The sequence below is a fragment of the Natrix helvetica genome, assembly GCF_964273705.1.
Source record: "Natrix helvetica genome assembly, chromosome: 7".
NCBI classification, from domain to species: domain Eukaryota; kingdom Metazoa; phylum Chordata; class Lepidosauria; order Squamata; family Natricidae; genus Natrix; species Natrix helvetica.
Genome location: NC_138558.1, coordinates 72,515,788 through 72,542,955, shown reverse-complemented (window position 1 = coordinate 72,542,955; position 27,168 = coordinate 72,515,788).

Here is a 27,168-nt window from a genome sequence, read left to right as displayed (position 1 = left end):
ATATCTATATCTATATCTATATCTATATCTATATCTACATCTACATCTACATCTACATCTACATTTATCTATCTATCTATCTATCTATCTATCTATCTATCTATCTATCTATCTATCTATCTATCTATCTATCTATCTATCTATCTATCTACCTACCTACCTACCTACCTACCTACCTACCTACCTACCTGTGTGCCTACCATCCCTGTCTTACTGTCCCCATTTATCTGTATTAATATCCTTTGTTCAAGTTCATGTTCATATCTATACTTGTTATATGGAACGCAGTGGCTCAATGGCTAAGACGCAGAGCTTGTCGATCAGAAAGGTCAGCAGTTCGCCGGTTCGAATCCTTAGCGCCACGTAACAGAGTGAGCTCCCATTACTTGTCCCTACTTCTGCCAGCCTAGCAGTTCAGAAGCATGTAAAAATGCAAGTAGAAATATAGGGACTACCTATGGTGAGAAGGTAACAGCGTTCCGTGCGCCTTTGGCATTTAGTCATGCCTGCCACATGACCACAGAGACGTCTTCAGACAATGCTGGTTCTTCGGCTTTGAAACAGAGATGAGCTCCACCCCCTAGAGTCAGGAACAACTAACACATATGTGCAAAGGGAACCTTTACCTTATAATAATAATAATAATAATAATAATAAATTTGGATTTATTAGCCGCTCCCTTTCCAAGTAGGACTCGGGGCGGCGTACAATGGAGCATATAACATAAAATACATAACAACACCAAACGTACATACATACACAACACATATACATATACACGGAGGAGGAAACAAATTACATCAATAGACAGTTAAAAATCTACTTTAAAATACCCCAATTGTAAAAACCCAATAAAATTAATATTTAAGAACAATTTAAAAAACAGTTTGGAGGAATGGGAAAATTACGATTGCGATTGAGCCAGGCCGGATAATTGAAAGAGGTGGGTCTTCAGCTGTACACGGAAGGAGCGGAGATCGGAAGTAATCCTGATGTCACGGGGGAGGTCATTCCATAGGGCTGGGCCCATCACAGAGAAGGCTCTGCTCCTGGGTGTCGCCCCCCGACACTGTTTGGCGGACGGCACCCGGAGAAGTCCCTCTCTGTGTGAGCGAATTGGTCGTAGGGATGTGTGGGGCAGGATGCGATCCTGCATATAACTAGGCCCTGTGCCATGGAGCGCTTTAAAGATCATAATCAAAACCTTGAAACGCACTCGGTAGACCACAGGCAGCCAGTGCAGCTCGCGCAGGAGAGGTGTTACAGGGGAGTATCTGGTCCTCCCCATAATCACCCGCGCGGCCGCGTTCTGGACCAACTGTAGTCTCCGAGTGCATCTCAAGGGAAGCCCCATGTAGAGAGCATTGCAGTAATCCAGGCGAGACGTCACTAGCGCATGGGTGACTGTGCGTAGGGCATCCCGGTCCAATAAGGGGCGCAATTGGCGCATCAGGCGAACCTGATGGAACGCCCCCCTTGCCACGGCTGTTACATGGTTATCCATGGACAGCCGGGTATCCAGGAGGACGCCCAAATTGCGCACCTGTTCCATGGGGGCTAGTTGGACGCCCCCGATGGCCAGAGATGGAAGCACCTGGTTGAACCGGGAGGCCGGAAGCCACAGCCACTCCATCTTGGAAGGGTTGAGTTTTAGTCGGTTGCCATCCATCCAGACCCGTACGGCCTCCAGGCACCGGGACATCATTTCGACGGCCTCATTGGGGTGGTTCGGAGTGGAAATGTATAGCTGAGTATCATCAGCATACAGATGATATCCCACTCCAAAACCACGGATGATCTCGCCCAGCGGTTTCATATATGTGTTGAACAGGAGGGGCGAGAGCACCGATCCCTGTGGCACTCCACATGTGAGTGGCCTCCGGGTCGAACTCTGCTCCCCTGTCAACACACGTTGCGTCCGACCAGAGAGGTAGGAGCCAAACCACCGTAAAACGGTGCCTCTGACTCCCAGCCCCTCTAGCCGGTGCAACAGGATACCATGGTCGATGGTATCGAACGCCGCCGAGAGATCTAATAGGACCAGGATAGAGGAACAACCCCTATCTCTGGCCCTCCAGAGATCATCGACCAATGCGACCAAGGCCGTCTCCGTGCTGTGCCCGGGTCGGAAGCCGGACTGGCGCGGGTCTAGATAATCATTTTCCTCCAGGTGACGTGGGAACTGCTGTGCTACCACACTCTCTACAACCTTCGCTAAAAAAGGAAGGTTGGAGACTGGACGATAATTGACTAGGTCCGTTGGGTCCAGGGAAGGCTTCTTGAGCAGGGGCCTCACCACCGCCTCTTTCAAGGCGGCCGGTAGAGACCCCTCACCCAACGAGGCGTTCACCAGGCCCAGGAGCCAGTCGCGCGTAACCTCCCAGGATGCCAGTACAAGCCAGGAGGGACACGGGTCCAATAAACATGTGGTGGGTCGCAGACGTCCACGCAACCTGTCCAAATCCTCGATGGCAACCGAGTCAAACTCCTCCCAAAGCGGTCCCTCAAGACTCGCAACGGGCGTCTCTACTGAACCACTGAAAGGGGTCCATCCCATCCGGATTTGAGCGACTTTGTCCTGTAGATAATTCCCAAACTCCTCTGCTCTGCCCTGTAGAGGGGCTTCCCGTGGTCTCTCAAACAAGAGGGAACGGGTCACCCGAAACAGGGCGGCAGGGCGGTTATCTGCAGACGCAATAAGAGCGGCGCAATGTTGACGTTTGGCCACTCTTAGTGCCACAAGGTACGTCTTCAAATAGGCTCGTGCCTGTGCTCGGTCAAATTCGGAACGGGAGGATCTCCAACGACTCTCTAGGCGTCTCTTGTGGCGTTTCATCACCCTTAGCTCCTCGGTAAACCAAGGTGCCAGGGTGGTTCTTCGCCGCAGGAGAGGCCGCAAAGGCGCCACCCGGTCTAGGGCCCCGGTAGCCGCACTATTCCATGCGACTACCAGGTCCTCTACTCGGGGGCGGGTCAGGTCCACAGGAGGTGGCCCAAGTTCCGTCTGGAACCTATCCGGTTCCATCAGGCGCTTGGGGCGGAACCATCTAATACCTTCCAGTTCCGCCTTATACTTGTTAACTTGTATCTGTTTGACAAAGAAATAAATGAAAATACATAAATAAACTATTTTTATGCGAGCGGACATTCAGCCTCTCCTACCCAGTTCTTCCAGCATTTTCAGCCAATCCTAATCACCTGCCAAGCGTGTCTCTTTCCACTTTCTCTCCTTTAGCATTACAAGAAGCGGGTAAGGGTTTGTGTATCTGGAAAAAGAGTTAAGAAGAAAACAACTCCCAGCGGACCCGAGAACCATCAGCAAGAAATCACAACACTTGCAAACTTTCCATTATCATCATCATCATCATTATCATCATCATTATTGTTGTTATTGTTATTTGGTTAATCTTTGGTGAGATTCACAGCTTTAGGACTGTTAGACTTAGGAACTGTTAAGGTAACGTCAGAGGATATAAGTTGTTCCAAGTAGGGTGGTTTTTTGTAGAGTCAGAATGTTCAAGTCAGGTAAATTTAGAATTTATCAAATAGCCAGGTAGCCCTTTAGGTATTGCTCCAAGGACTCCAATTACATTTGGGACAACACATGATGATATTATTATTATTCTTCAATTGTATCACAGCGGCCAGTTGTTTCGCCGGATTTGGCATTGATTACTAGTCGGGCCCACCCAGGGGCCTAGGACGTCGTAACCTATTTTTGTAATATACGTGCGGATCCAAGCAGTATTATGATGATGATGATGATGATGATGATGATGATGATGATGATGATTGTGATGATGATGATGATGATGATGATGATGATGATGATGATGATGATGATGATGATTGCATCAACAGAAGTGTATCACAGCGGCCAGTTGTTTCGCCGGATTTGGCATTAATTACTAGTCGGGCCCCACCCAGGGGCCTAGGACGTCGTAACGTATTTTTGTAATATGTGTGCAGATCCAAGCAGTGCAGCCTTTTGCATTTCACTGATGGTGATTTTGTCAATTTTTAACTGTTTTAAATGTAATTCCAGTGCTTTTGGTATAGCACCCAGTGTGCCGATTACCACTGGAATTACCACTGCTGGTTTGTGCCATAATCGTTGGATTTCAATTTTTAAGTCCTGGTATTTCGCGATTTTTTCATGTTCCTTCTCGGCGACCCTGCTATCACCTGGTATTGCGATGTCGATGATTGTAACCTTATTTTTCTCAACCAGTGTGATGTCTGGTGTGTTATGCGCCAGTATTTTATCCGTTTGTATGCGAAAATCCCACAAGATCTTGACCATCTGACCCTCGACGACTTTTTCAGGCTTATGTTCCCACCAGTTTGTTGCTGTTTTAATGTTATAATTTTTGCACAAATTCCAGTGGAACATTTGTGCCACTGAATTGTGCCGCATTTTATAGTCAGTCTGCGCGATTTTTTTTACAGCAGCTGAGTATGTGGTCAACAGTTTCATCAGCCTCTTTGCAAAGTCTACATTTGGCATCATCAGAGGATTTTTCGATTTTGGTCTTAATGGCATTTGTTCGGATAGCTTGTTCTTGCGCAGCCAGGATTAGTGACTCTGTTTCTTTCTTTAATGTACCTATTGTTAACCATAACCAAGTTGTTGTTGTTGTTGTTGTTGTTGTTGTTGTTGTTGTTGTTATTATTATTGTTATTATTGTTGTTGTTGTTGTTGTTGTTATTATTATTATTATTATTATTATTATTATTATTATTATTATTATTATTATTATTATTATTATTATTATTATTATTATTATTTTAACCTTCTGCTTTGGATAACCCTCTCAGGGATAATGTTCCAAAGAAGGAAACACACAAAATACTGACCTTGTAATTTTTGGAGTTGGGGAGATTTAGCATCCCTTTTCTTGACTGATTCCTTGAAGTGAAGGAATTACGCGATGGTCCAGCGGGGAGTCTTGGTCCTGAATAATGCATGGGCTGTTGGGATTGATTGAATTGACCTCTTCGCCGAAGAGCTGCTGCGTCTCAAGATGACTCATGGAGTTACCCACTCTACTTAGCTTCCTGCTCAGCGCCGCACAGCTTAGCTCAGGGTTTGTGATGAAGTCTTACAAAGGTCATCGTGGCTTAGATTCTGAGCCACGTCCAAAACACGCTGTTGGCCTAAAATCGATTGGAATTTGAGGGTTAAGGTTGTTAGAGCATTGTGCAAGGGAAGTACTACTAAGTCAAATGCCACCGTTCTTGCTTCTTCCACAGATTGCAATGGAGTCCTTCTTAACATTCCTGACACATGTACCAATCTCCATGCACATTTTTGGATTCTGTAATTTTCAATCTGTTTCATCGCCTTGATTGATTTTAATTTTTTTACTGAAGTTTAGGGAGTTCTACTAAAAAGCAGAGACATCACCCTGCCAACAAATGTGCGTCTAGTCAAGGCTGTGGTTTTCCCAGTTGCAATGGATGGCTGTGAATGTTGGACCACAAGAAAGGCTGAGCACCAAAGAATGGAGGCCGTTGAACTCTGGTGCTGGAGAAGACTCCTGCGAGTCCCTTGGACTGCAAGGTGATCAAATTGATTGTCAGAGTTCCAGATAGCATCCAAAAGTAAATCAGACTCCAAGGCAAAGTATTGCTCAAAGTTCCAATTTATTAAGAGAGTCATCTGGGAAAACCTGAATCTGAAAGCTTTCCGGTTTTCCCCACCCTGCACCACTTCAGACAAATGGCTATCCAACATCTTCTTAAAGACTTCCAGTGTTGGGGCATTCACAACTTCTGAAGGCAACTTCTGTTCCACTGATTAATTGTTCTAACTGTCAGGAAATTTCTCCTCAGTTCTAAGTTGCTTCTCTCCTTGATTGGTTTCTACCCATTGCTTCTTGTCCTGCCCTCAGGTGCTTTGGAGAATAGTTTGACTCCCTCTTCTTTGGGGCAGCCCCTGAGATATTGGAATCTTAATTTATGATTAAAACAATTTGCTTGGCACTAAAAGCATTTGATTTCTCTTACAGTTTTAGAAAAGGGACGCAGTGGCTCAGTGGCTAAGATGTTGAGCTTGTTGACCAGAAGTTTGGCAGTTCAAATCCCTAGAGACACGTAACAGATTGAGCTCCCGTGACTTGTCCCACCTTTTGCCAACCTAGCAGTTCGAAAGCACATAAAAAATGCAAGTAGAAAAATAGAGACCACCTTTGGTGGGAAGGTAACAGCGCTCTGTGCACTTTTGGCGTTTAGTCATGCCGGCCACATGACTATGGACTTGTCTTCGGACAACGCTGCCTTCCATTTGGAAGGAGCCTTGGAGGTCTTCTAGTCCAACCCCATGCTCAGACAGGAACCCCTACACCACTTCAGACAAATCCAAATCTTCTTAAAAACTTTCAGTGTTGGAGCATTCACAACTTCTGGAGACAAGTTGTTCCACTGATTAATTGTTCTCACCATCAGGAAATTTCTCCCTAATTCCAGGTTGCTTCTCTCCTTGATGTGTTTCCACCCATTGCTTCTTGTTCTACCCTCAGGTGCCTTGGAGAATAGCTTGACTCCCTTTGTGGCAACCCCTGAGATATTGGAAGACTGCTATCATGTCTCCCCTAGTCCTTCTTTTCATCAAATTAGACATACCTAGTTCCTGCAACCGTTCTTCATATGTTTTAGCCTCCAGTCCCCTAATCATCTTTGTTTCTCTTCTCTGCACTCTTTCTAGAGTCTCCACATCTTTTCTACATCGTGGTGACCAAAACTGAATGCAGTTTATAATGTTATTATTATTATTATTGTCTTTTAATGACCCCATAATCCTTTACATCCGGGTGGGGTCGGGGCAACTGAATGGAGCTAAGTGTTTACTGGCTGGATGCTTTTCCTGTCACCAGTACAGAGTTCACATCAGATAATTACTCATTGTGCCAAGAGAGAGAAATATCTGTCGCTACCTAGGATTGAACTCACAGTCTCCTGATTGTGAGGTGAAAGTTCCACTTCCAGGCCACCACAGCACTCCTAGTTTATACTGTTATGGAAAAGTAAAAAGTTGAGTTTTGATTTTATTGTCTTATTCTATTGCATCAGAGGGACTCCTAAGTATTTTTTTCTTTTTCCTTTCTTTTCTACACTTCTCCATTCTCCCTTCATTCCTTTTTGTTTCCTAGTATTTGCTTTTGTATTTTTGTATTTTACATTAGGTAAAGGTTCCCCTCGCACATATGTGCTATTTGTTCCTGCCTCTAGGGGGCAGTGCTCATCTCTGTTTCAAAGCCAAAGAGCCAGCGCTGTCCAAAGACGTCTCCGTGGTCATGTGGCCGCCATGACTAAATGCCTAAACAGTGCATGGAACGCTGTTCCCTTCCCACTAAAGGTGGTTCCTATTTTCTACTTGCATTTTTACATGCTTTCGAACTGCTAGGTTGGCAGAAGCTGGGACAAATAACAGGAGCTCACTCTGTTACGTGGCACTAGGGATTTGAACCGCTGAACTGCCGACCTTTCTGATCAACAAGCTCAGTATCTTAGCCGCTGAGATCACAGCATCCTTTTATTTTATATTATAAGCTAATAAAAAAACTGTTAAAAGGGAAAAAAAACCTTAGTGAAGAAAGAAGAGATCACAAGATTATCCTCTCCTTCACAAAGCAGTAAACATTAGCAGAAATATTGCTGGATGTCAGACTAAATCACTTGAATGTAGAGAAAAAAGGAATTAACCTACCCAACTGTGTTAGCAGAAGCTGCTTTGATCAATATGTGTTTGTTGAGCCCATTCATTCAAACTCTATTATATGTTTAATGGAATTGAAAGAAACACATTTTGGAGCATTTTCCCTGTAGATCTAAGGAAAAGCTAGTCAAGAACCAAAATCAGAGAATATTTTTTTTCACATTATGGAGTGTGCAAATCCATGTAGGAGATAATAGCTATCCCCCCCCCCCCCGGTGGTGGCTATAGCTTTGGTTGGCTTGACAGATAGCAACATCTGGCAGGCTTCTTCTGGACTCAGAGGTTAGGAAGGGACAGATGTGGTCAGTAGTTAGATTGGAGACCACCAGATGTCCTACATTTGTAGGTCCAGACTAGGAATGAGTGATAGATTTGAGAAGAAGTCAAGGGCAAGCTATTTCTCTATTGCTGCCAAGAATTCCCTGGCCTAGCTGATAAGAGGCCATCTGGTGTTGAGTTCAATTTGAAAGAGAGTTTATTTCACTCTGGATCAGAGGTGGTATTCAGACAGTTTGGAACAGTTCTAGAGAACTGGTAGCAGAAATTTTGAATAGTTCGGAGAACCTGCAAATACCACCTCTGGTTGGCCCCACCCACCTGGGTCCTCATTTTACCAACCTGGGAAGGATGGAAGGCTGAGTAACCTTGAGCGGGTCAGGATCGAACTCCTGGCAATGGGCAGAGTCACTGTGCAATACTGCATTCTCACCACTGTGCCACCACCATGGTCCTCCCTTCCTCCCTTCCTCCATCCCTTCCTCCCTCCCCCTTATTCTATCCTCCCTCCCTCCCTTCTTAAAACTTAGACTTTTATAGCCCTCCACAGTGCTTTACAGCCCTCTCTCAGCAGTTTTACAGTGTCAGCCTCTTGCCCCCAACAATCTGGGTCCTCATTTCATTGACCTGGGAAGGATGGAAAGCCGAGTCACCTTGTGCTGGTGAGGATCGAACTGCTGGCCATTGCCAGAGTTAGCCTGCAATGCTGCATTCTGAGCCACTATGGAAGGAAGAGGAGGGAGGCGAAGGGACGGGAGAGAAAACCTTCGGGACAACCGTGACCCGGATGACTGACTCTTCATAGACATTTCATATTTTAGCTTCATAATAAGCCAGTGAGGTGGATTACACCAAGCCAGGTGCCCTACAACATACATTTGAAAACCTTGGTGTTGTCTTTGACAATTGTATTTTATTCTCCCAGGTAACATGGCCAAAAGAAGAATGGGAGGCTGAGTCAACCTTGAGCCTCCTGGCACTGAATTAAGCCAACTTGCAATCCTGCACTCTAACCACTGCACCACCACAGCTCAGAATGGACAAGGATTGTGGAAAGATCTCCACATCTGGATTACGAATGTTTTCGGCCCCATAATGAACCAATTTATATTTCACAGGGAAAAGGCAAGTCACAATAAGTGGTAAATAAAAAAATGCTTATAAATCCTTCCATTCCCCACCATCCTGTCAGAGCTGAAGAAGCTTCTTGGATGAAAAGCGAAATGTCTTCGAAGAAAAACAAGGAAGCCCAGTCTCCTCCTGAAAAAAGCCCCTTTGGGACAACCATGACCTGGATGACTGAGAATCTCTACAGGCTTTTAGACACACAATTTGGAACAGGACAGAATAGAATAGCAGAGTTGGAAGGGACCTTGGAGGTCTTCTACTCCAACCCCCTGCTTAGGCAGGAAAGCCTACACCACTTCAGACAAAAGGATATCCAACATCTTCTTAAAGACTTCCACTGTTGGGGCATTCACAATTTCTGGAGGCAAGCTGTTCCACTGATTAATTGTTCTAACTATCAGGAACTTTCTCCTCAGTTCTAAGTTGCTTCTCTCCTTGATTAGTTTCCACCCATTGCTTCTTGTCCTGCCCTCAGGTGTTTTGGAGAATAGTTTGACTCTCTCTCCTTTGTGGCAACCCCTGAGATATTGGAAGATGCTATCATGTCTCCCCTAGTCCTTCTTTCTCTTAAGCTAAACATACCCAGTTCCTGCAACCGTTTTTCATATGTTTTGGCCTCCAGTCCCCTAATCATCTTTGTTGCTCTTCTCTGCACTCTTTCTAGAGTCTCCGCATCTTTTCTACATCGTGGCGACCACACTTGAATGCAGTATTCCAAGTGTGGCCTTACCAAGGCATTATAAAGTGGTATTAACACTTCAGGTGATCCTGATTCTATCCCTCTGTTTATGCAGCCTAGAACTGTGTTGACTTTTTTGGCAGCTGCTGCACATGGCTGGCTCATACTTAAATGGTTGTCCACTAGGACTCCAAGATCCCTCCTCCAGTTACTACTATTGGGCAAGAATGAACACCCTTGGAATGGTGTAGGAGTAGGAATGGATTTCCAGAGGGGGAAAACATTGCAGACTACAGGAACCATTTGCACCACTCAGGTGACCCTGGGGATACATATAAACTTCCAAGTGGCCTCAACGACTCTCTCAAAGGATGCAAATAACCAGCTGTCTTCAAGGAATACAAATCCTTCCATTCCCCACAGTACTGGATGAGAGAAACTTCTTGGATGAGAAGCGAAACATCTTCAAAGAAAAAAAAGCAAGAAAGTCCAGTTGCCTTTTGAAAAAGTTGCCTTTGGGACAACATGACCTGGATGACTGAGAATCTCTACAGATGTTTAGCTATGCAATTTGGGATGAGCACCCTTTGCATGGTGTGGGAGTGGGAATCGATTTCCAGAGAAAAAAATTGCAGACTACAGGAACCATTTGCACCACTCAGGTGACCCTGAAGACACAGATAAAGCTCCAAGTGGCCTCAATGACTCTCTAAAAGAATGCAAATGACCAGTTTTGTCTGCAAGGAGTCTAAATCCTTCCATTCCCCACCATCAAATCAGAGCTGAAGAAGCTTCGTGGATGAGAAACGAAAAATCTTCCAAAGAAAAAAACAAGAAAGTCCAGTTGCCTCCTGAAAAAGCACCTTCGAGACAACTATGACTTGGATGACTGAGAATCTCTACAGATGGTAAATAAAACACCTATTTACCTATTTTTCAGTGACAAATGTTCTTCTAGCAACCAAACAACTTGTTTCCGAGCAAGGATTCCAAATTAAAAATTGGAAGAATGAGCTGGTGAGACAAACCCGAAAAGAACTCTAAAGTTTGTTTTCTTTTCTGTGTGGGAGTAAAGAGTTGAGGAACGAAAAGGGAGAGCGGGGAATCTAATATCCATAATCACAGGATAAGGAGAGGCCGCCTGGATCTGAAACGGGTGAGGTGACCCTACAAACAAAGAGACAAAGGAGGAAGGATCCAGTGTCCTTCATTTCAGACTGCTTTGATGTTTCCCAAAGCCGAAATCCTTCTACAATGGAACACAATTAGCTACTTTGTTTCGTTGGATTAGCAACCCATTAAGGGCCATCAATAATTGATCTGCGTCTTCTCAACAGCACCTGCCATCTGACTTCTAGCTATATCAGTTGTCAAGGCACACTGTTGCCAGGGGGATAGAAATCCCAGGAGTTTTGATATGGTTGGAGACGTGATGGACAGTAGTGCTATAAAACTCCGCTGGTGTGATATCCCTTGTTGTGCCTTGACTCCCGGTGAGACCCCAAATTGTGAGAATAAAATATCCCTGATATTTTTGCTAGACACTTAAGAAAAAACAAACAAGGAGATTATACACAACAAGGAGGAGTCTTATTGAGAATTACCATGTGCATCACAGGATTCCCAGGAGGAGAATACTTGAACAGTGCACAGTTGAGACTTAAATACGCAAGTTGAAGCCTCATGGGTATTATCAAAGTCCGTCATAATACAGTTACTTGTAGGCATTATACAGTGGTATTAACACTTCATAGAATCAAGATCATGTGGAGGGTTAATGCCACTTTATAAGGCCTTGGTAAGGCCACACTTGGAATCCTGCATTCAGTTTTGGTTGCCACGATGTAGAAAAGATGTGGAGACTCTAGAAAGAGTGCTGAGAAGAGCAACAAAGAGGATTAGGGGACTGCAGGGTAAAACATATGAAGAACGGTTGCTGGAACTGGATATGTCTAGTTTAATGAAAAGAAGGACCAGGGGTGACATGATGGCAGTGTTCCAATATCTCAGGGGCTGGACAAGAAGCAATGGGTGGAAACCAATCAAGGAGAGAAGCAACTTAGAACTGAGGAGAAATTTCCTGGCAGTTAGAACAATTAACCAGTGGAACAGCTTGCCCCAACACTGGAAGTCTTTAAGAAGATGTTGGATAGCCATTTGTCTGAAACGGTATAGGTTTTCTGCCTAGGCAGGGGTTTGGACTAGCAGACCTCCAAGGTCCCTTCCAACTCTGCTATTGTATTGTATTGTATTAAATACACAAGTTGAAGTCTCATGTGTATTATCAAAGTGCGTCATAATACAATTACATAAATGCATTTGCGCGATCGATAACAATACTTGGCAATATTGACAAAAGTTGGCATTAATTAAGTGAAAACCCCAAAATAAAATTCCCTGAGATCTTTCTGGGAACTTCTGGTGAATTCCTGTTGCATGCGTGTCAGGACATATGATATTTTAGAAATTCCCCCCAAAAGTTCCTTCTCACAGTTTAAACAATAGCAAGATAAGTACTGGCTTCCTGAAAACATATCCATATCAAAGGGAACTTAAGCTATTCCTAGGTAGGTCATGCTGACTTTAACTTTGCCCTACAATGCTCCAAGCACCATTTTTCCAGTCTAGCAAACAGAATAGATATGTATTTGAGTCAAAATGGAATCTGTCAGGTTCCTTCTTTACGCAAATAAGTCAGATCTTATCCCTATTCTTACACTTGTCAATACATTTGTCTGTAAATAGAGAACGCTTTATTCCATGTTTTTAATGCCTGTATTAAAAATATGGAATAAACACACAAACTGTGTGTTCTGACCTAAGCTTCCCCAGCAGCACGAAGCTGAGTCCTCGTCCCGATAAACCCCTCTTATTTAATTCACAGGGAATTCCTCTCCAGCAAAGTCTTTCCTCTCCCACAGTCTTTCATCCCAAAACTCAGTGATGAATTCCTAGCTGTTCGGACTGGTCGGCTGAATTGGTAGTGGTACGGCGGCCTGGGTCCCTGGAACTGGCAGCGACCCAGGCCTGCCATGCCCCTGAACTGGTTCTCTGGTCTCTTCTGCTGTCACAACTTCCAACTTTGTTATTCTGTTAATATGATACCACTGGTAAACAATACACTGCAAATTTTATCTTTGTTAGAATAATGCATTAGGCACGGGAAACACTTTTTAAAATATAATTTTGTTGTTAGTTGCGAAGTTGTATCGAACCCAGCGCGATCCCGTGGACAATGTTCCTCCAGGACTTCCTGTCCTCTACCATCCTCTGGGGTCCATTTAAGCTCATGCTGACTGCTTTGGTGACTCCATCCAGCCACCTCATTCTCTGTCATCCTCTTCTTCTTTTGCCTTCCATCGTTCCCAGCATGAGGCTCTTCTCCAGGGAATCCTTCTTCCTTCTCATGAGATGGCCAAAATATTTGAGTTTCCGCTTCAGGATCTGGCCTTCTAAAGAGCAGTCAGGGTTGATCTCCTCTAGGACTGACCGGTGTCATCAACAGTTCATTTATTGACATTTCAAAGTTACAACAACACTGAAAAAAGTGACAGGATCATTTTTCACACTTATGACTGTTGTTTATCCCCCTGGTCATATGATTTACACTCGGATGCTTGACTACTGGCTCACATTTATGATGGTTGCAGTGTCCCGGGGGGTCAAGCGATCCCCTATTGCGACCTTCTGACCAACAACGTCAACGGAGAAGCTAGATTAACATAACAACCAGGTTACTAACTTAACAACTGCAGTGATTCACTTAACAAATGTGGCAAGGTAAGTCATAAAACTCACCTAATGCATTTCTCACTTAGCACCATAAATCTGGGGCTCATTTGTGATCATACGTTGAGGACTTCCTTTGCAGCAAACCCTTTTCTTTTACTTATTCCAGTGTGGTGGTTTGCTGTAATTGTTGGTCTTTTTTTGTTTTTTACCCAAGCTTTCTGAATAAGCCGTATCACGGAATTGGAACAGATTATCACAGGCTATACATTCAATTTTGGTACCTGTCAAATACTTAGCAGTTCTCCTATATTTGCAGATTTGGACAGGCAGGGAAAGGAACAGAGAGATTTTCTGTTTTGGGGCCAGTTTCATTTTGCATGCTTGCTTTTCTTCCCTTCTTTCATAATTGTGCTCTGCCAAACGGAATGTAAATCCACTAAATTTAAAATACTCTCCTGTATGCAAACCACAAAGAAAGGCTTTACTTATCACATCAAACCCTAATGTGGTGCATTCGGGTTTTGCCTTAGTATGATAGGTAAGTCTAGATGTCATGATTTGTAAACCTAGCACAACATAACAGGGCCCTAAGGCCATGTTACTCCCCCTTTTGCCACCTTCTGATGAGCAAACTCAATGGGGAAGCCAGATTCAGTTCATAACCCTGTTAGTAACTTAACCACCGCAGTGATTCGCTTAGCAACGGTGGCACAAAATGTCGTAAACCGGGGCAAAACTCAAAGTCTATGGAAAGTCTCAGCCCTCCAGGTCATGGTTGTCCCAAAGGTGCTTTTTCAGGAGGCAACTGGACTTTCTTGTTTTTCCTTTGAAATATTTTTCGTTTCTCATCCAAGAAGCTTCTTCAGCTCTGACAGGATAGTGGGAAATGGAAGGATTTATATTCCTTGCAGACAGCTGGTCATTTTCATCCTTTTAGAGAGTCTTTGAGGCCACTTGGAGGTTTATCCGTGTCCTCAGGGTCACCTGAGTGGTGCAGATGGGTGTGGAGCCTTCTTGGAACTGCTGAAAGGACTGTGTTGTAGACTGCAGAAAGCTGAAGAAGCTTTCTGGATGAGAAGCAAAATGCCTTCAAAGAAAAATCAAGAAATCCAGTGGCTTCTTGAAAAAGCACCTTTGGAAAAGAAGAGGTGCTGACATCGCAACAAGATGACTTTGATACTTTTGCTGCTGGACGGTCCTTTTGGACCTAAACCATCCTGAAGAGACGGTGATAGGGAAGAGTACGTCCTGCTGATCTCAGGGACACCGCAAAGTCCCTGATTGATCTAGGAGAATCTCTTTTTGCTGGTGACAGAAGCGCAGCCATTGAAGCTGCTGAAGTTGGGACAGCTCCGGAACGGGAGGAAAATGGAAAGAGAAAGCGTGTCCATCTGGTGAGGAAATCTTATTATTATAAAAGAGATTACCCCCCAAAAAATTAAAGCTAAATTAAATTTGAAAACAGAAGAGAATAAGCGGTGAAATTAAGCTACATTAGACAGTGTGTTATCCTTTTTTTAAAAAAAATCTTTTACGGATGGAACTTTTGCAAATGTTTCCTATTCTTTAAATTGAACAGATTAGTTTTTCTTCTACTACTTTTAATATATTTTTATACCCATGGATTAAAATCTTTTTCCTTATTTTTATAATGCTGGATTGGATGGCTTTTCTTTTTTTGCTCCATGTAAGAATTTTGTTTTCTTTAAGCCTGGAATATAAAGAAGATATAAAAGGAATACAAAGAGGGCTGTAATAACAGAGGGAAAGGAAGTAACACTGCCACTTGGAGGCTGGAGGCTTGGAAAGCTTGGAGATATTGTTTATTCTTTTTTCTCTTTGATCATTTGATTTTGCATTTCAAGGTACCTCAGCTTGTTTACAGAGAGTGATAGTGAGAAGAGCATGGGTTGTTTATACAGGTGCTTTTCGGAAGCTTCATTGGCAGCTGGAGTGGAGTGAAACAAAGCCTTGTTTTGAAAGATTATAAATGAACTTGCTTTAAATTTAATAAAAAGTTTTGAATGCCAGAGTAGCAGTGTTTACAAGTTGGAAGAATGGCACAACATGAAACAGAAACCTTGCAAAAAAATATGTTTGAAATTCAAAAATTATTAGAAGTAACAGAGAGAATTGAGAAGAGATTGGAGAACATAGATCCTAGAACAGCAAAATTTGATGGAAAAATTGAGGATGTTCATCAAATGAAGAAAGTGGAGGTCAGAGTTCCAAAAACTGAAGGAAAAAAATAAACAAAGAGACAAGAAAATTGTTTATACTGACATTGAACTGAGTGTGGTTGGAAATGGAAAGAGTGGAATATGGAAAGGAGAGATAGAAAGACTGGAGCTCTACCCCAGATCTCAAAGTATAGAAGAAGAAAAGAGAGAAGAATTGATGGAACTAAGGAGAGAAATTTTGTCAGAAGCACTAGTGATAACCAAAGATAAGCTGATCGAAGAAGCAGATGGAGGGTTTCAAGCGTATACAAGTTATGCAATAAGCAATAAGTTGCGAAGAAAAGTCCATACAAAATTTACTAAGAAAATAACCGGAATACTAATGCCATAAATGGCAAGAGACATAAGACTGCACCATTACTGGAAAGACACAGGTTGATGTAATGAAAGCTTATAATAAAAAACTAAGTCAAATGTAGATAAATTTAGAGCATTATGTATAAAATGACGTGATAATGGATACAGTTAAAGAATTGATTGATAACGATAATAATGCATATATGTATGTATGTATGTATGTATGTATGTATGTGTTGTATTTGTGCTGATAAATAAATAAAGGGAGACTTTTCTGCCTGGATGGTCTTCTGTAAAGAGCCGAAGGACAGAAAGGGGGAGTAGTGAGCTCCCTCCCATATTTGGGCATACCAGGGGTTGTAACACAAATACATACATATACATATACATATACATATACATATACATATACATATACATACATACACACACACACACATACACACACACACACATATATATAGAGCAAATTTGATATGACTACGAAAGGAGGTTTAGAAACTCTGTTATTAAATATAACCAATTTTTTTATAGAACATGTTATAAAGATGTAGTGTTACTGGATGATATTGGGAAGAGCTAATGGAATGCCATTATGTGGTTTTGCTTTAAATTTGGAATATTTTATATAAAAGGATGTAAAAACAATTATAGTCAAACGAAGGATGAGGTATGATGATAGTAACATATATAAATATACTTGATTTAAAATATATGCTTTGATATGAATTCTAGGTGATGACTGTGGAAAGGATGCACAGAAGTTTTTGTAACCAATCGGCACACTTTCTACAATTTGTAATGGAAGATGGTTTTGTGGGGGTTTTGTGTGTGTGTGTGCCTTGTCTGTTTGTGTTTATTCAAAAATTAAAAAAATCTTAAAAAGAAAAATCACTTTTGGAGGAGAGGAAGGAAGGGAGGGGGTAGTAAGAATGGGAGAGAGGGCAGGAAGGGGAGGAAGAGGAGAGGGGGAGGGGAGAGGAAGGGGAAGAAGAAAAGAGAAAGGCGAGGAGGAAAGAAGAAAATAGAGAAGAAGGAAGGGTAGGAGAAAGAAAGAGGGAATAAGAAGTAGGGTTGTTGTAATATTAAGATCGATTTGCAGGATGGCAGGAAAACAAGCTGGAATATAGTATGATATCTTTATGGAAAGAATGGAAGCATAAAGGTAAAGGATAATATATAACACTAATGATATTTATGACAAATGTACATTTGTGAATTTATGAGAAACAAAAATAAAACAAACTTTTCAAATAAAAAGAAAGTAAAAGCGTATTTGGGACCACCATGACCTGGATTGACTGAGAATCTCCACAGACATTTAGCTATAACTACGGAGCTGAAGAAGCTTAATTTAATTTTAATTTAATTTAATTTAATGCTTCTAGACCGCCCCCTCTCCCGAAAGGGACTCGGGGCGGTGTACAGTTCATACAAAATATATCAGATACAATAAAATTAAGTATGTACAATTGACAGTTGACATGGAGGAGGTAAGAATGACATTAAAAGAACTGTACAAAGCAGATTAAAATAAGTTCAAACCCCTAAAAACAAATACAGTGAATTAAAAAACCCCTAAAATAACCAGATATAGTGCGTTTGCCAGGAGGGACAGTTGAATTATGCCAGGCCTGCTAATCGGAACAGGTGGGTCTTCAGTTTTTGCCGGAAGGAGCGGAGGAGCGCTTCTTGGATGAGAAGCGAAACATCTTCAAAGAAAAAAAAAATCCGGAAAAATCTAGTTGCCTCTTGAAATGTCTCCCTTAACAACAGAAACTTTGTGCTCGATTGTGGTCGTAAGCTGAGGACTACCTTCAATCAGCATCTTCTCAGTTTTTAAGTGGTTTTATCCTCTAGCTCAGGGGTGTCCAAACTTGGCAACTTTAAGACTTGTGGACTTCAATTCCCAGAATTCCCCAGCCAGCAGAGCTGGCTGGGGAATTCTGGGAATTGAAGTCCACAAGTCTTAAAGTTGCCAAGTTTGGACGCCCCTGCTCTAGCTAGTTTCCCCTCCCCTAAATTTTATATAATTTAGGGGAAAGCTCCTGAGGAGTGATTAATAACATCTCAGCAGCTTAGCGCCACTCAAAGCTAGCTGCGAGGCTCTGTTTACTTTTCGTCAGGACTCAACGACAAAACCTCCTAAGAAGAACCAACTACGAAAAATGGCTTGTGATGAAAATTTCATAGATCCTGTACTTTGAACCCGGTTCCAAGATTAACTCACTCAACCCCCCAGGCTTCTGCCCTGGGTGGCCTAGGCAGGGGAGAAAGTCATAGATGAATAGACAGGATAACTGCCCTCCTGTATAGTTTTTGAAAAACAGGATGCAGGATAGAGGTCATTTCTACTGATTATTCCAGCTGGGATTAAAAGCAGGGAAGGAAGATCGAATTAATATTAATTGGGAAGTTCCCAGCATGATGGCTTGTGTCTCTCTCTAAAAAACAACAACAATGAGAGAGAGAAGACTGAGAGAAGACTATTAAATTAATATGAAATATCTCTCAAATGCGAAGTGCCGCTTGCGATGATTTTAAAACAGAAAGGTGAATTTTTTAGCCAGCCCAATGGATGTTTCATTTTTTATTTAAGGAGAAGGCGCTGGATATCTGAGTGTGCAAATGTTTGTTTTACCAATGCAGAGCTGAGACTGAAGCCTCCATAGACTGTGGCCCACCAGCAGATAGCGGAGCTGGCAGCAGATTCGGACAATGAGGAGGGTGGGGAGGAACATGGGCTAGTCTGGGGAAGGCTCTGATGAGGGCTCTGTGTCAGAGGCAGAGAGGGGGCCAGAGCCATATGCCAGTTATCAGCTGCCTTCGGAGTCAGACATCAGTGAGGCAGATGAATAGCTGGAGTCTGTTCCCAGTGTGCATATGCAGTGGACAATGAATGGCCCCTCCCAGAGGAAATAAAAGGAGCGAAAGGGGACTGGAGTTTGCAGGAGATAATTAGTTCACTTAATTGGTTCTTGACTCTCCGAGACTCCTTGCTAGGTTTTGCATATATTGGCTTGGCACCTCTCCAAACCAGATAAGGCCTGTGACCATAGATCCTCCCTTGAAAGACTTTTCTGGATGTGAATGAGCAGAATTCACAGTAACTTAATAAAAGGGGTTTTTGTTGGGACCAGGAGTTTGCTTCATGCTCTTGGAAAGCCTCGGTCAGAACACGGTGATCCATATTTTCTCCTTGTAAGATAGATTGTTGTGAATGTTTGGTTGCCAATGGGTGCAAAGTGTTGGGAACTCCAACAACCTGTCAGCAATTTTTTGTTTTAAAAAAAGTTAGCTTCCCCACAAATGACTCTGTGGGAAGAAATATCTATCTGGTTCAGTTCCAAGCCAGGAGAAAGACACTGGAAACATGGAGGCTGATTGGAAAGATGGTTTAATGGTGAAGCAGAACCACATGGGATTCTGAGCAGCTGACCACATGGAGTTGAGAGTTGGGCGGGATTATTCCTTCTCTAAGCAACTTAGAACTCAGGAGAAACTTCCTGATGGTTAGAACAATTAATCAGTGAAAAAGAAACTGCCTCCAGAAGTTGTGAATGCTCCAACACTGGAAGTCTTTAAGAAGATGTTGGATAGCCATTTGTCTGAAAGGTTTCCTGCCTAGGCAGGGGGTTGGACTAGAAGACCTCCAAGGTCCCTTCCAACTCCGCTATTGTATTGTATTGTATATATGCTATTGGCTGTTGTCAGAATCCCATGGGGCCATGTAGGGGTTATGTAGGGGTCATAGCTGGCTCTATAGGCAAAGTACAAATCCTAGGTGTTTGTCCGAGCTAAGGTTGGTTGAAGGGTCTGAAGGTGATGTAATAAAGACTGAAAGGGTATTGGGCAATTCCTATTGTGGCTTAATGACTTTGTCCTGGTTTGGCTCTTGGGTGAGGGTACTTGCTTATGAATAGCGCTATCTGGATACTTGCCTTCTTTCAATAAGCTCTTTATCTGTTAAGCGCTGTGGGCTATTAAGAAAAGGGGGGAGCTGCTTTCTGCCTCTAAAAAAACATGTTTCTCAGAGGTAATATTCAGCCAGTTTGGACCGGTTCACCAAAATGATAGTGGAAATCGCGGGTTGACCCACATACTTGTCCCGGCTCTATGTCATCCTATCTATGGGCGTTTTTTGAGCAAAGCACATGCGCGGAAAGCTGGGCGCATGCATGGATGGGGTGTGCGTGGGTGCACATTTGCCAACCGGTAGGGAAAGTAAGTGAAAACCACCCCTGATGTTTCTTCATTTCTCCCTTTGGGAAAATATTCTACTCTGCCTTTCTAACATTTCCCAAAATATTTCATTCTTCTTGGAGGGCTGTGTAACTTCCCACAATTCCATACAAAGACTATATAGCGATGAACAGCCAAGTTAATAACAACATGCTGAGAATTTCAGTCTCACCTCAACTGGATAACTGTGTAATTATGTCTGGTGCCTGTAATTCTACTGCTAAATTAATTTTCCGTTCAGAATACTTTCAAACCCCCAAACCATGCAGCATTCCCTACTTGCTGAGAGCCAAATTAGAGGCGAGACTAAAAATCTCATTAAAATTAGAGGGTATTTTTTAATTAGCAGGATCCCACCGGGCTGGGTGGGAGTTGATACAAAATAATGCTTTTGAAATCGGAGTGTAGTTTAAGTGAATGGCTCACCCTTGATTTCCAGGAAGAATTTTCGTGCAGAAAAAATATATGGCCAGCAGTGGTTACCACATATTTGGAGGGAGGGGGTTAGGATGAGGCTTTGCTAGCAGTGGTGGCTCTTCCATCCCAAGGACTGGCCCCTAGATTTCCACTGCTCTCCTCTCCTCTGCCTCCTGTGCAGCCACACATTAGGCCCTGGACCCAGATGTTCCTTCTATTCCTCATCAGCCACCTCCCGACCTGGGGGCTGTTGACTCTCCATCTGAGGGCTGACGGATGGCCCAGGCTTCATCTCTGTCTCTCTCTGTCTCTGTCTCTGTCTCTCTCTCTCTGACAGCTCCATTCCCTCTTCCCCCTCGGAGCTCTCAGGTTGCCCTAAAGCAGACCTTGACTCCCACACCACGTCCTCCTCCTCCTCCTCTTCTGATTTGGCTGCTGGAGCTGCTGGCAGTCGACAGGGCACAACATTTGTGTTATCCGTGTCCCAGTGCAGAAAATCCTTAAAACTAACATAAGCTGAAACTTGAGAACAATTTCTCTCTGTACAAAATAACTAAAAGGCCGATTTGGCCTGGGTGACTCACCTCTGCTTCTTCTCCCAATGGAAATGTATGGTTCAAAAAAGTCTTTCAAGTGGGCATTTTTAAGTCAACCCATTTGAAGTGCCTCAATAGTCAGTTTAGGGAGTTTAAGGAGCAATAGATGATAGGGGGAGGGTTCATTCATAGCATTCAATAAGTTTGCATTTGGGCCAAAATTGAATAAAAGCAGCCATTGCAGACTCCTTAGATTCATCCTGCAGAAGGTATCAGTGGGATGCCTTTACGATTTGACAATACATTTTTGAAATCTTCCCCTTGTTCTTCCTTTAAGGCAAAGGCTCGCACAACAAAACCCTTGTCGAGCGACGAGCTAATAAAGACGTTTGCAGAATCAACACAGAAACTATCCTGTACAAATAGAACTCTTCCAAAACTTCGTTGAAAAGAATAGAAAGAAAGCTTTTCCACAGGCAGTTTCTGTAAGCAGGGCAATAAGGCTAGAAACAACACCAGAATGTTTCCTTCCTGCCTTCCTTACAGGATTAGCCCTGTAAAGTGGGGAAAAAACAAAAGGAGATTTCTTCCAACAACCGGTTCTCCGAACTGCTTAGAAAGTTGACAACCGGTTCTCCCGAATAGGTGCGGACTGGCTGAATCCCACCACTTAAAAGTCGAAGTTGCTTGCAAGTCATTCTTAATGCGAGAATCTTTATTGCACAGCAACAAAAAAATGTATTACTTGCTGGAAAGTTGCAAAATTTCCAGTATTCCCCCAATGCATCCTCACAAAAGGGCGATATATTGTAATAACCCTCTCTTTCGGCAGACGCACTTGGGTTGATTGCAGAAGTTATAATGGATAGAGGAAGAAAAGATAGACAGAAAGAGAATAACAGAGTTGAAAGGGATCGTGGAGGTCTTCTAGTCTAACCCCTTTCTCAATTCTATTTCAGACAAAAACGACTGTTCAGTCTCTTTTTAAAAGCCTCCAGTGATGGAGCAGTCACAACTTCTGAAGGCAAGCCGTTCCACTAATTAATTGTTCTAATGGTCGGGACATTTATCTTTATTTCTAGGTCTTTTTCTCTCCTTGATCAGTTTCCACCCATCGCTTCTCATCCTACCTTCTGGTGCTTTGGAGAATAGATTTACTCCCTCTTCTTTGGGGCAGCTGCTCAAATGTTGGAAGACTGGACGAATATGAGCTCAATATTACGCCTTTGCTTTAGCACAAGTCAAGCCAATTGCCTGAATGTTGGAACTCTGAAAATAGCTTCGACTGTTATTTTAAACAGAAATAAATATCAAATGGCTTGACCTACATTTCGGCTTAGATCGTAATATCCCAGCTGAGACCTTTTGCAGAATCCATACTTTGGACATCTATAAGGGGGAAGGTAAATCACCTGGAACGTAAGTTTGATTCCCTAGAATGACATGGGCAGATCCTTTCGGCTTTCTTGGAAACACTATGGAAGTCGTTTGTGATCAACTTCTTGGTAAACGCCTTTCCAATCTAATACACAGCTCCGAGATTTGCGATCTAAATATTGATTCGGATAGAAGAGACTATTTGCAGCTCAGGGTTGAAGTGGGGCTTCCCCATTGATTTTGCTTGCCAGAAGGTTGCAATGGGGGTGTCATCACATTACCCTGCCACCGTCATAAACACAGTTGTGTTCTCTGAACTTAGTGGCACCAAAGGCATTCTAACTCCAATTAGTCTAATTCTAATTATTCTAACTGTAACTCTAACTCTAATTCTCTCTAACTCTAATTCTAATAATTCCAATAATAATTCTAATAATTCTGATAATAATTCTAATAATAATTCTAATAATTCTAATTCTCTCTAACTCTAATAATTCTAATAATAATTCTAATAATTCTAATTCTAATTCTCTCTAACTCTAATAATTCTAATTCTAATAATTCTAATAATTCTAGCTCTAACTTTAATTCTAATAATTATAATTATAATAATTCTATTTCTAATTACTCTGATTCTAATTATTCTGATTCTATTAATTCTAATTCTAATAATTCCAACTCTAATTAACTCTAATTCTAATAATTCTAACTAACTTTAATTCTATATAATTCTGACTCTAACTCTAATCCTTTTTAATTCTAATAATTCTAATTCTAACTTCTTACTCTAACTCTAACTCTAATTCTAATTATTTCTAATATTCATAATTCTAATTCTAACACTAACTTTAATTCTAATAATTCTAATTCTAATAATTCTATTTCTAATTACTCTAACTCTTATTCTAATTCTGATTCTAATTTTTCTGATTCTATTAATTCTAACTCTAACTCTAATAATTCCAATTCTAATTAATTCTTTCTAATAATTTTAACTCTATATAACTTTAACTATATAACTCTAACTCTAATTCTTTTTAATTCTAATAATTCTAATTCTAAAATTCTAATTCTAATAATTCTAATTCTAGTAATGCTAATTCTAACTCTTACTCTAATTAACTCTAATTCCAATTATTTCTAATTCTAATTATTCTAATTTCTAACTCTAATTCTGATTCTAATTCTAATAATTCTAACTCCAACTAACTCTAACTCTATAACTCTAACGCTAATTCTTTCTAATTCCTTGGATCCACCATGGCTGCAGGCATTTGAAGACAGAAGGACAGCCACAGCACAAGAGAAGCGAGCACTGTGCAAAGCCAGAGATGCAAATGCTGCAACCATGGTGCCCACACCTCGACAAGTGGCAGAACATTTCATGCCTCTATAAGGCCTTACCAGCCACCTGCGGACACATTGTGGGCAGCCTACAACCCCTCCTTGAACACAATGGATAGACATCATCCACCTGTTCAATCTAGCCGGCCTGGCCTAATTCCTAATTCCCAATTTTAGTTCCTCAAGCCTGCATTTTTAAAAATTTTCTAGGGGTATACTTTTAGTTGTTTTTAATTTGATTTTTAATTTTTACTTTTTGTACAGTTGTATGAGGTTTAATTCGTTTTTAAGGGTATGGGATATTTGTCTTTTGTATTCGTTTTAATGACACACCTGTACACCGCCCCGAGTCCCTTCGGGGAGAGGGGGCGGTCTAGAAATACTGAAAATAAATAAATAAATAAATAAATCATCATCACCCTCTGTTCCCAGACCTTCATGACAAAAATCACAGTATTTTAATCTCCATGTCGTTTCCTGGAGGTAAAAGCTAATAAATAACCTTTACTGAGACGCATGCCTGGGATTTTCTTGCAAAAGCAGGCTGCATCAAGCAGTGCAAAAAATAATGTCTTCCCCTTTGTGAAAAATAAGTATAATTGAATAATGCATTTATGATAATGGATGTGGCCGCTTCAATTTGATAGATGCTTGCAAAATAGATGGCATGCTGGAAAGGAAAGGATGGAATCGGAACGGATGCTTCCTCTGAATCAATTATCCTTTTTTTGTGTGTGTGGGGGGAGATTTATGTTTATTTAAATTGTTTATTTATTTATGCAACATTTAAACATCCAAGCTCAAAGTCCTCTTTCTATCACCAAGTTTGGCTTTGATGTTTTTTTAAACTATAGGTAGTCCTCTGCTTACGGACACAATCGAGTCCAACCTGAATACCCTGCTTTCCCAAAAATAAGACCTCCCCGGATAATATGGCCTACCCTAAAATATTTAAACGCATGTGCAGCCGATCCCCGCCATTTCCTGGGGGGGGAGGGAACATGCCCCAAGTGCCCCACATGCACCTGCCATCCACGCGGAACAGCCTTGCGGGGGCCGGTCCTGCAAACCATAGCTACCGCGCCCCCTTCTCTTAGTGGCACCTGCAAAAAAGAGCGGCAGACCAGGGATGCCAGGGCTGGCAAGAATGTGCCAGAAACAGAGACAGAACTTCTGGCCCTCTCTGGATCAGCTGAGCCGTGGGCCGCAGGTCAAGGATAAGGTGCCTCCTGCATCTCAAAAATAATAAGACCTCCCTGAAAATAATGCCAAATACTTATTTCAGTGGGGGGGATGTGTGTCAAAAGAAAATAAGACCCTGTCTTATTTTCGGGGAAACACGATAGTGTAAATAGCGAATGGTGGAAGATGGAAAGATTTACATTCCTTGCAGTCATCTGATCATTGGCACTCTTTCTGAGAGTCACTGAGGCCACTTGGAGGTTTATCTGTGCCCTCAGGGTCACCTGAATAGTGCAAATGGGTGTGAAACCTTGGAACTGCTGAAAGGACTGTGTTGTAAACAGGAGATAGGTGGTGTCTTATCCTCCTCCCCTGGTTGAGAGATAGCTATTTGATCTTAATGTAGATGGTCTCTTTGACCCCTCTTTCAAACTGTTGGTCCTCTCTGTCCAGAATGTGGACTTTACTGTCTTCAAAAGAGTGGCCTTTGTCTTTTAAATGCAGATGGACTGCTGAATCTTGCCTTGAAGTGTTTGTTGTGCCATGCGTTTGTAAAGTGGTTGTTTTGTTTCTCCAATTTACAGATCTATACATGTCTCAGTATATTTTATCCTGGGGGTGTGTATGTATCTCTCAACAGAGGGGGAGGGATATGACCTATCTCCTGTTTCCAACCAAGTCCTTCCAGCAGTTCCAAGAAGATTCCATGCACATTTGCACTATTCCGGTGACCCTGAAGGCAGAGATAAACCTCCAAGTGGCCTCAACGACTCTCAGAAAGAGTGCTAATGACCAGATGATTGCAAGGAATGTAAATCTTTCCATCTTCCACCATTCAGTCAGAACTGAAGAAGGTTTGTGAAATGTCTTCAAGGAAAAACAAAGTTCAGTTGCCTTCTGAAAATGCACCTTTGGGACAACCATGGCCTGATTGACTGAGAATCTCCATAGACACATCAGAGAACAAAGCAAATTTAAAATTATATGGTTGTCTGGATGGAGTCACTGAAGCAGTTGGCGTGAGATTAAATGGACTCCAGAGGATGGTAGAGGACAGGAAACCCATGGAGGAACGTTGTCCATGGGTAAGACACGACTTTGCAACTAACAACAACAACAACAATGGTTGTCTTTTTTTTTGATTTCCGATTTGATTCCAAAAAAGGGTGCAGGAGAGCAGACAGTGCCATGAACCTGCCCTGTGTGTCCCTTAAAAGTGTGCAACGTTTAAAGCAGCCTTGTTTTTCCCAGCGTTATATGGCTGCTTTGAAGGGTTTCCTATGTGGGCTCGGTTCACAAAAACGGCAGTGTAGAAAATTAGCACCCACCCCTCTTAGAAGAATGAAATATTTTAGGAAATATTAAAAAGGCAGAAAGGGACACGGTGGCTCACGGGCTAAGACGCTGAGCTTGTCAATCAGAAAGGATGGCAGTTCAATGGTTCGAATCCCTAGCGCCGCATAATGGAGTGAGCTCCCGTGACTTGTCCCAGCTTCTGCTAACCTAGCAGTTAGAAAGCACGTTAAAAATGCAAGTAGAAAAATAGGAACCACCTTTGGTGGGAAGGTAACAGCATTCCATGCACCTTCGGTGCTTTAGTCATGGTGGCCACATGACCACGGAGACGTCTTTGGACAGAGCTGGCTCTTCAGCTTTGAAACGGAGATGAGCACCGCCCCCTAGAGTCAGGAACAACTAGCGTATATGTGCGATGCGAACCTTTACCTAAAAAAGCAGAATAGTATATTTTCCCTAAAGGAGAAACATGGTTCTAAAAACAGAAACTCAGAGCTTCAGCTCCTTTCCCTCCAGCAGATATTTGGTGCCCATTGAGAAGGACTGGGCCAGGCTATCTACAAAAGACCTTCAGCTCCAGGATGATGGTATTATCCTTCAGGGCAAAGCGATTCAACCACCGTAGAAACTGTACCACAAAGCCCCTTCATTGCATCAGCCCAAGCTTCAACCAAGCTTGGCTCAGATAACCTACAAAATCAGCTA